Source organism: Nicotiana sylvestris, chromosome 4, assembly GCF_000393655.2.
Source record: "Nicotiana sylvestris chromosome 4, ASM39365v2, whole genome shotgun sequence".
Taxonomy (NCBI): domain Eukaryota; kingdom Viridiplantae; phylum Streptophyta; class Magnoliopsida; order Solanales; family Solanaceae; genus Nicotiana; species Nicotiana sylvestris.
In genome coordinates this window covers 5,548,544-5,558,766 of record NC_091060.1, presented here as the reverse complement: position 1 = coordinate 5,558,766, position 10,223 = coordinate 5,548,544, and positions in this window count along the sequence as shown.

The window sequence follows — 10,223 nt, the reverse complement described above, 5'->3', positions numbered from 1 at the left end:
AAAATACAAAAGAAAAATACATTTTGTATGCATATTTAGGATTTAATTATGCATTTAAGAATTAATTAAACCGTCATTTGGCTCTGAAAAAGAAGATCACAGAAAATATGCGTTTTATTCTATTTGTTGTCATTGTGTGATTTTATTTTAAGATTTTAATTTGTGTGTTAATTGTCGTAAGTGTTAATTAATATTTGTGTAGTTTTATTTTTGATTTTACAATTTAATGGGGAATTATTTTTAAATTAAATTAAAGAAGGAAAAGGAAAAGAGTTAAAAAAATGAAGTAAATTCGGACTGGGCCAATTTTAAAAAAGAGAGTTCAGGCCCAAAAGTCACACGCCCACCCGGCCTAGGTCTGTCAACCCAAAAGACCATCAAACGACGTAGTATAGAGCAAGAGCTACGTCGTTTTGATGGTGCCCGTTCAGTTAATCTCAAAAGACAACCAAACGATGCCGTATTGGCATTTTCCGTCTAGACCGTTGATCAAATAGATCTAACGGTCCAGTTCAGTACTTTTATTAAACCAAACGATGCCGTATGATTGTATTTAATCGGGACCGTTCATTGCTTTTGATCTAATGGCTCCCAGGCCTTCCCTCATGACCCGACCCACTCCTGTCTGAGACCGACCCAAAACCCCCTGTTTAAACAAAACGGCACCGTTCCCCTAAGTGAAGAGATCCTGGCCATCAATCTCACCTGATCCAACGGCCAGGATCCATCCCTCCCCTTTGTATATAAGCCCTCAATCTCACCCCACGCCCCAAACCAAACACTCCCCTTGTCTTCCTGTTCATCATTGTCTCAGAGACGAAGCCCCCCAAACCCTAGCCGCCCTAGCTCCCCTTCGCCTGAAACCCGGCGGCAACAACGCCGCCGGCCACCACCTTAACACCCTAAGACCATCTGACCACCCCCGTTCCAAATATGTTACTCGTGTGGTTCGAATCATCCCCCATCTTCTCGAATCTTCATTTGAAGATTCGAGCCAAACGGAAACCTACACCAACCAACCCCAAACTCACCCCCAAGGCACCCCCTAACCACCCTCGTTACAGATCTATTGGTTGTTCACCTCGAATCACCCTACAGCTTCTCGAATCTTCAATCGAAGATTCGAGCAGAACCTAAACCTACCCCACCCCACCCCAAATTCATACCAGTTACTCCCCTGACCTCACTTCTAACCAAACCAAGCTTGGTTTGGTTCGAATCTAACCAGAAACCTTCAAGCCCCAAATCGACTGTATGAACCCTAAAAAATCCAGAACATTGGGGTATGTCCGATTAAATGAAGGGTTGGGGTCTAATAGACCTTAATCGAGGTATTCTCAGTTGAGAATACTTCGATTAAAGTCCGTTCGACCTCAAAAAGGTCAAGTCCGGTTCGAGACTGGGTCATTTTTGTTTTTAAGATTCAGAGGTATTTTTCCTTTCCTTCATTCTGTTCATGTATTCTATGTGTATCTCATTGCCTGTTTTAGTAGTTTGTGTGATTTTTCTACTTTTCTTTTAATTAATTTTGTTTCATCTTCAATAGACCTTTTTATTTGGTCCAAATCTGTCATTTGTTTATGTTTGCTATAATTATTATGTGTGTAATCGATTAATAAGTTGCGTCGATTAGTTAGTTTCCAGTTAATCCATGATTCTGTCAATAACACTGAAATTACCCGAATTGCCTATTTTTTTGTTGCTGATTTGTTCAGTGCCAGTTGTAATATGTAATCGACTAATTAAGCTTCATTGATTAGGTCGTTCGTATAGTTTGAATCATTCGGCATTCTATTTTTATAGTTTTCAAATTGTTAGTTATCCGATTAATTCAGATTCTGTTTTGATTATGAGCATTGTTCTGAATCCCTGGAACCTTTATATTTGATGTATTTTATGCCTTAAAGTACAAGCTGAATTGGTTATAGCTATAATCAAGTCACTTTTGGTTAATTGATAGTTAAACAGATTTCAGAATTAAGATTTTAATATAGTTGAATAGTTGTATTAGGAGGCAGTAATATTAAGGGGTTTTCAGGACTGATTTAGGAATGAAATAGTTAGGATTATATTTTAATATTAGTGCTTTGTTAGTGGAATATTAATTAATACACTAATGGGGAACAAAAAGGAATGGGGGGTTTGATAATAAGGAAAAGATTGCCTTAGTGGGATTTAAAGTGAAAAAATCAGATTTTAGTGGAAATTCTGATTTGAATAAAAAAGGGGGTCGGGCAGACTTGTATAAAAAGTGTTGGAGGGGAGTTAAAAAAGGGACGGACTTTAAAAAACCTTGAAGAGAAGGAGAGAGAGATTTGCAGAAAGAAAACTAAGAAAAAAGATAGGAAAAAGGAATATGGGAGGAGATTTTGGGTTTTGAATCAGTTTAAAGAGAGAGTTTAAGGGCAAAAGATATTATTCCATTGAGTCCTATGCAGAATATAGGTTCCAAACACTGGTTTTTGTCCTTTTGATTGTTAAATATATTTGGCATTCCATTGATTCTGCTTCTGACTTTATCCGAACTCAGTTTGTTCAATTACTGGATGTTTGTGTTGTTATTGGTATTGCTGGAATTCTGCTGGTCTGTTTAAATCTGTTACTGGTTTATTTCTGTTGGTCGTTGCTAGTTATTGTTGCTATTGTCTGCTACTGATCTACTAATCCTCACCTTCTTCTTCTGTTCTATTATCAGGTACATTACTTTGAATCGACGTTTGATTATTAAAGTTGAAATAAAATGGACAGAAGATTTCTGTATTTAATTATAGAATAATTGTATTTTAGTTAGATATTAGCTATGTGTTTCCAGTTATATGAAGGGTAGAGGCATGTTGTATTAAGACTATTCTTGTAAGATCATTGATTAGCAACTAGATAGGGCATAACGTTAGATTACGGACCTAAGATCCTTAACATGACGTGAATATATGTCAATACAGTATGCCTGTTTAATTTGAGCAGAATTGTTAGATTGTTGAACTATTGGACGTATTTTCGTAGGAATTGCATAGTTATCAGTTTCAGTTTTGTTAATTCATATGTTTAAAATAATGTAGCTTCGGAATCACTTCCAACTCTAAATTGGTAATTAGTTAATGTGGTGAATCGATTTAATTGGATGGTAAAATCTAGCTTTGAACTCGCGAATATAGGAATAGAAGTAACTTGAAGTTTGTGATTTTTTTTCTTAGTAATAAAGATCCGTATGTATTAGGCAAATATAATTGGTTAGTAATTTCGTATAATCCGTAGGTTTGATATATTTGAAGTGCGATTCAATATAGTAAGGCTAAGAACACTAATCCCATAGGTTATTTAAATTAATGATCAAGCTTAAGCAAACTTTCGTAATTATTAGTAATTAAAGTTGGGTTAGTTTCAAGTATTTGAAAACAATTAGTTCCATCGGTTCATTTTATCTAATAAGGTGGGTTTAAATTAGTTATAGGATAATTAGTTTTTTTTTTTTTTTTTGAAAATATATTGTTTGTCAATTCCGTCTTTATTTATAATTTCAATTCCAGTAGTATTGGCTTATAGAATAGGGTATGAAATAATCTTCTTTTACGCAAGTTTGATTGTAATTTTCCGGTTGCGTTTTGCTTTAATCCGATAAATAAGTGATGACCTTTTCAAGCATGTAATTAACTAGGATTTTTCTCTTTTATTTTAGAGACAAACTAAAAATTGAAAATGTAGTCACTTTAAGATTGTCTTTAAAATAAAGGAGGTGTGCCTCGCCACAGTAAATCACAAATTGCGGGGCCCTCAATAAAAGGAATCAATAACCGGACAGACTTTGGAGTTGGCCGTCTAGTGAATTTTCACGGCCTCTTCCCAAAAATAACGATACGATAGTCTCTTTAGGACGTGCCTTAATTAATCTTACCTTCCTAAACTCGGGTGTGCATTTATGCAACACAAATCCAAATCTCGACAGAGTCGAAATATGCCGACGACCACGTGTACACTCGTTGTGACGTGGTTCGAGATGCATTTCCACAACGCTGCAATTCCCCGTAAAATAATAACAATAATAATAAAATTGATAAAAGCGGTTCAAAGTTAAAATTCGCATATAAGTTCTTAATTGTTAAAAATCAGATAAATAAGCCGAATATAACAGTTGAGAGACCGTGCTAGAACCATGGAACTCGAGAATGCCTAACACCTTCTCCCGGGTTAACAGAATTCCTTATCCGGATTTCTGGTTTGCGGACTGTTAAACAGAGTCAATCTTTTCCTCGATTAGGGATTCGACCGGTGACTTGGGACACCATAAATCTCCCAAGTGGCGACTCTGAATAAAATAAACAAATCCCGTTTCGATGTTTCTTTAATTAGAAAAACTCCTTTGTACCCCCGCGGGTGTCGGAAAAAGGAGGTGTGACAACTCTGGCGACTCTGCTGGGGACCGAACCCAGAATCTCTGGTTCAGGGTTCAGAATTCGAGCTTAGATGAATTGTTATATTTTTATTTATTTATCATATGATTTTATTACATGTCTTGTCCTAATGTGCTAAAATGTTGCTTTTTACCGTCTTTATATTATCTGAACTGTATATATAAACTGCTACAAAATCCCTCTCTTCTCTCTCTTGAGGAGTGCACGCTGGTCGTGACTTCTTTCTGTTAGTGTCATATCCCAAAATAGAACGAGGATTCGGAGGAATTGCAAAACCGAATGATCTTTTGGTTACCGGTACGCAACTCCCATTCTCGGCTCGAGTTGTCCGCTCGGGTAAGCCAGGTCTAGAATGAACACCCAGGATAAACCTAGTATAACAAAACCTTATGCCGGATCCCTAGTAGGAACGCTTATTTGCATCATGTGCACTTGACTTAGGGGACTCAACACAGGGGTTGGGTCCGTCTAGGACAAGCAACCTGAAATGAAAAGACCATCCTGCTGCATCTTGTTTGTTTTATGCATTTATTTGCTGCAGACATGCATGCTGACTGGCTTCTGAAAATACTGGAATATTCAACTAAAATAAACAGTGTCCAAATAGCAAACTCTGCCAAAATTTTGAAAAAAAAAGTGTTTTTAGTAAACAAGTCTTGTTTTCAGAATTAGTTTATTTTCGTTGCCCGAACTACGCCGGTTTGATTCTCACCGGATGTGAGATACGTAGGCAACCCTCATCGGGTCCAACATCCCCCTTTTGCAAAATAGCCACAAATGTCAAAATTTTTAATCTTTCGTCGTAAATAAGTCGGGTGATTTCATTCTTGTAAAAAATAGTCGAATGTCCCTAAAAAGACGCCGGAAGGCTGTTTTGCAAAAATAGCCACTTTTGGTCATTTTCAATGTTTTGTCCGGTTGGTAAAACACGACCTTTAAATCTTCTTCGAAGTGCTGAAAGGCTGTATTTACAAGACCGAAGTTTTATTTTAATGTGTGTCAATTTTAAGTTTATTCTTTCTTTGAGTCCAATGAGTGTTAATCACCCAAACAAACATACAGAATGAGCCCGGGTCCAAGTTTGCTGGTGACAGTTAGGAGCAAGATCCCTTTGGAGTTGTGCTTATGGTGGGAGGATTTGGAAAAGTCAGAGCGAGATAAGATCAAACTACATCTGCGAGGTCTGACCAGTTTGTTGAACGTCAGACCCAGATGTGACATCATAAAGGCCTTGATTACATTTTGGTACCCGGCCCACAACGTATTCCACTTCTCGAATTTTGAACTCACCCCAACCTTAGAAGAGATAGCAGGATATATGGACATTACTGAGGGGCTAAGGCACAAATATCTAATTGCACCAAGAGTCATCAATTCGCACAAGTTCATGGATCTGCTGAAGATAAGCAAGGGAGTCTCGTACTCTGAATTGGATAGGGTTTTTATACTTTGCAGTTCATATACCAGAGGTATGGGCATATAAGAGGGTTCGACAATTTGGAAAGCGGGGTTTGCAGCAGAGGGAATCGGACAAAATGGGATGAACATAGGCGGTTCGCCTTCATGGTAGCATTCTTGGGCATTGTGGTGTTTCCTCGGAAAGACAAAAATATTGATTTAAAAGTGGCTGGAGTTGTCAAGGTCCTAATTACCAACAACAAAAGCACGCTGGTCCCTATGATAGTGTCCGAGATATACCGAGCTCTCACTGCCTGTAAAGCCGGGGCAGATTTTTTCGAAGGGTGCAACTTGTTATTGCAAATGTGGATGATCGAGCACTTATGTCATAATCCTCAGTATATGAGTTGTAGATCTACAAACGAAGGTTGCATTGAAGGATATAACACGAGGGCTTCAGGGCTCAAATTGCCAGAAGGGTCTGAAGACTGGGTATCTTGCCTTCGCACCATCACAGCAGCACAAATAGGGTGGACATTAGGTTGGCTTCCTGTTGAAGAAATTGTATACATGCCCGTCACGGGTCCTTACTTCCTCTTAATGGGACTCCGAGGCATTCAGCCTTATGCGCCTTACCAGGTGATGAGACAGTTAGGGAGGTGCCAGGTGGTACACCCAGATGAAGATCTCAGTATTTATGCAGTCGAGGTTGGTATCCACGGCCAATTTCATGAAGAAGCCGTTCGCTCTATATGGAATGAATTCCAATATTTAACGATAAACACTCGAGTGCGCGACCTATCCCAAGGTGAAGTCTCACCGGCTTATATCGCCTGGTACAGGAAGAGAGATGTTATAAGAGATGAGCCAGAACAACTAGCCAAAAAAGCCCACATTCAAGAGTTCATTGAGGCGTCGCAAGAACCGTGGGATTGGTTGGCCAAAGATCGGGAATACCGGGATGAAATAGGCAAGCTGAAACAATAGATTAAGGATCTGAAATTTGAGAACAAGGTGCAGGTTGTTGCCGATGAAGGAGAAAAGAACAAATTAGCCCGGGAAAGCGAGATCCTCAAAGCTCAAATCCGGAAAATGAAAATGGATGCCGACAACCAACGGAGAAGCCGGTCCGATAAAAGGCTGATAGCAGGGTTAAGGAATCAGGTCATTGAAAACCGAAAAGACTTGGAAAGATCCGAGGCTAGCATAGCAAGAATACGGGCCAGATGGGCAAAAGGTACAGCAGCACGGAAAAAGCACCTATGGCAAGTGAGAAGGGATTATGAAGGGAGCATTGCAATATTGAGAGAAACAAATTCCACTCTTAGAGATCGGGTTTTTAAACAAGCCCGAGAGGCTAGAACGGACAGGGAACGCTGCTATGATTCAATAGCCCGAATGGAAAAACGAATGGAGAGGTTCCAAGATCAGCTCGTTGACAACACTCAAGTATTGGGACTAAAAAATCAACGAATAGAACAACTGTGTATGGAAAGGGATAGAATCAGGGGTATGATCGATGAGATTGGGCGCTACATCACCACAAAATGCTTAACATGTGAGGAAATGCCCCGTGATACCCTTTTTGCCTTAGTCATGGGTTATGTCCACCGGATCATGGAGGAAGCTTGCAAAGAGCCTAATGTATCCCTAGTTCAAAGAGCTTGCAAAGAGGCCTGGCACCAAAGCCCGCGGAAAGGCCGAACGATGCCTCGCAGGCACCAAAATTCAAGACCCTAATGTATCCCTAGTTCAAGTCTACATTTGTTGTTTTTAAAAGTATGTTGTCTACCCCTCTGTTCTTTTTTCATATCAAGCGATGTTAATAGTGTGGAGTCTGTATTTCGCTTGTTTGTTTTTCTTCAAATGCGTAGCTTGTAATAACATATTTTGGTAATAAAATTCAAAATTGCGTCTTTTACTTATGACAGAACTACGCCCGGTCTGATTCATGTGGGGACATGATACGTAGGCAATCCACATAAGATTCGACCACCACTAAAAGATAAAAAGAAAAGGCCAAGTGAATAAAGAAAGGACATAAGTCGGAATGACGCATGCAGTCAAAGCAAAAACATGTTAGAAATGGTTAACTGCCTAGGAACATTGCATTCCCTAATGTGAAACTGCAATATGTAACGCTAACAAATTTGTTGTTTATTATCAGAGAAAGAGATTTCAAAACAGTTAGCTCGTTAGAACGTTCTGGCAGATTACCATTACCACACAAGATCAAAAGGGCCCATTCTGGAAAGTATGTCTGGTTCGGACAAAAGTGTTGAGGAGGAAAAGACAAAGATGCAAATAATGAAGGAGGAAGAAGACAGGTTGAGACAAGTGATAGCTGGGATGCACCTAACCTGGTCTAAGGGACAAACACCACCAATACTTCCCCCTACTCCTACCCTTTCACCAGCTCGGATTCCGGAACACGCTTCCACTGGTCCATCAACGAGCTTCCCCATTGTCCAATACTATCAAGGGGAAACTTCCTACAATCCCCAAGCCTCACCACCTAAACAAAACCCTCCTCTACCAGCTATTCCTGTTTTCGTGGCACCTCCACCCGCCACATTGCAAAAATCACCCGATGAGCCAGTGTTTCAGGTTCACGACATTCAATACTATCCTTCTGAACTCACCTTCAAAGCACCCGAGCTAGACACTTACACCCCTCACCTTCAGCTCCCGACAGAAATTGAGAGGCCAACTAAGAATCCGGAGCAGGACAAAGTGCTCCGTAAAGTGAAAAGCCTGGAGCAATCCTTCAGGAATATGCATGGATTGGGCAGCCAAGTCAGTGTGTCTTATAAAGATCTTTGTCCCTTCCCCGATGTTCAATTTCCGGTAGGTTTTAAGATGCCAAAGTTTGATCTATATGAGGGACGTGGTGATCCCATGGCGCATCTACGAGGTTTCTGTAGTAATATAAGAGGGGCAGGTGGAAAGGATGAGTTGCTGATAGCTTATTTCAGTCAAAGTTTAAGCGGGTCTGCATTAGAATGGTACACGAGGCAGGATCCTAGCAGGTGGTATACCTGGGACGATCTAGCACAAACGTTTGCAAGTCATTTCCAGTATAACCTTGAGATCATCCCTGACCGTCTCACACTGTTAAAACTGGAGAAAAAGCTTGGAGAGAGCTTCAGGGAATTCAGATTCCGTTGGAGAGAACAAGCAGCAAGAGTCGATCCACCAATGAGGGAAGGTGAAATGGTGGACTACTTCTTACAAACTTTGGAGCCAACTTACTTTGGTCACCTGGTGACGTCAGTTGGTAAATCTTTCAATGAAGTAGTAAAAATGGGCGGCATGGTTGAAGAGGGACTCAGGTCCAACAAGATAATGAGTTATTCGGCGATTAAGCCCATAACTGAGGCTATCCAAAGCGGCACGGGAGGTGTGCTTGGGAAAAAGAATAGAGAGGTCGCAACAGTCGAAGCAGGTACTTAGTCCAGATCAAGAGGTGTTTCTCCTAGCTACCAACCTAGACCCCATTACCCAAACTATCCACACACTTCATACAATCCTCCACAACCCTATTATCCACCACAAGAGCCACATTTCTCCGTCCATCACGCCCATACTTACACCAAGCTTCCGGCTCGCCCACAATGGCATGCGCCGGCTCCCCAACATACATATCCACCTCCACAAAACACATACAAAACACATATCCACCACCAAGGGCCTACAGGAATCCTTCAGGGCCAAGCTTCCGCGGAAATCAGGCTTTCAGGAACGAAAGGATGCAGAGGCCGAGAACATTCACTCCGTTGGGAGAAACCTATACTACTCTATTCCACAAGTTGAGGCAGATAGGCCTATTAAGTCCTGTTGAACCCAAATTGCCAAATCCCCTTCCCAAAAATCTGGACCACTCAGTAAGCTGTGAATATTGTTCGGGGGCTCCCAGGCATGATACTGAGAAGTGTTGGAAGTTGAAGACTGCCATACAAGATCTTATTGACACAAATAGGATCGAGGTTCAGGCACTAGAGGCACCCAACATCAATAAAAACCCGTTACCAGTGCACCATGAGGCCCACATGATCGAACTAGTGCACGAAGGAGGGAAACTTAAAACACCCTCACAAACGGTAATGATGATTCATGCCAGTCCAGACAAAAATTCGACCAGTGGAAAGGCATTGGTACAGTTGGGAAAGGTAGACGACAAGCCATTTGTGGTAGTGGGGAAAGGTTCGTCTGTTGCTGCAAAGAAGCCAGAGTCATTCAAGGCAGTGCTGCAGGGAGTATCAAGAATGCCAGTGTTGGTGGTAAAGGGGGTCCACGTAGAACCAGTTGTTATCAGGCCAGTCATGCAGTTGTCGATAACAAGTGAGAAAGCTGTGCCGTGGAGCTATAGCCAAGTGACAGTGATGCATAAGGGAAAGGAGGTTGTGGAGGAGGTAT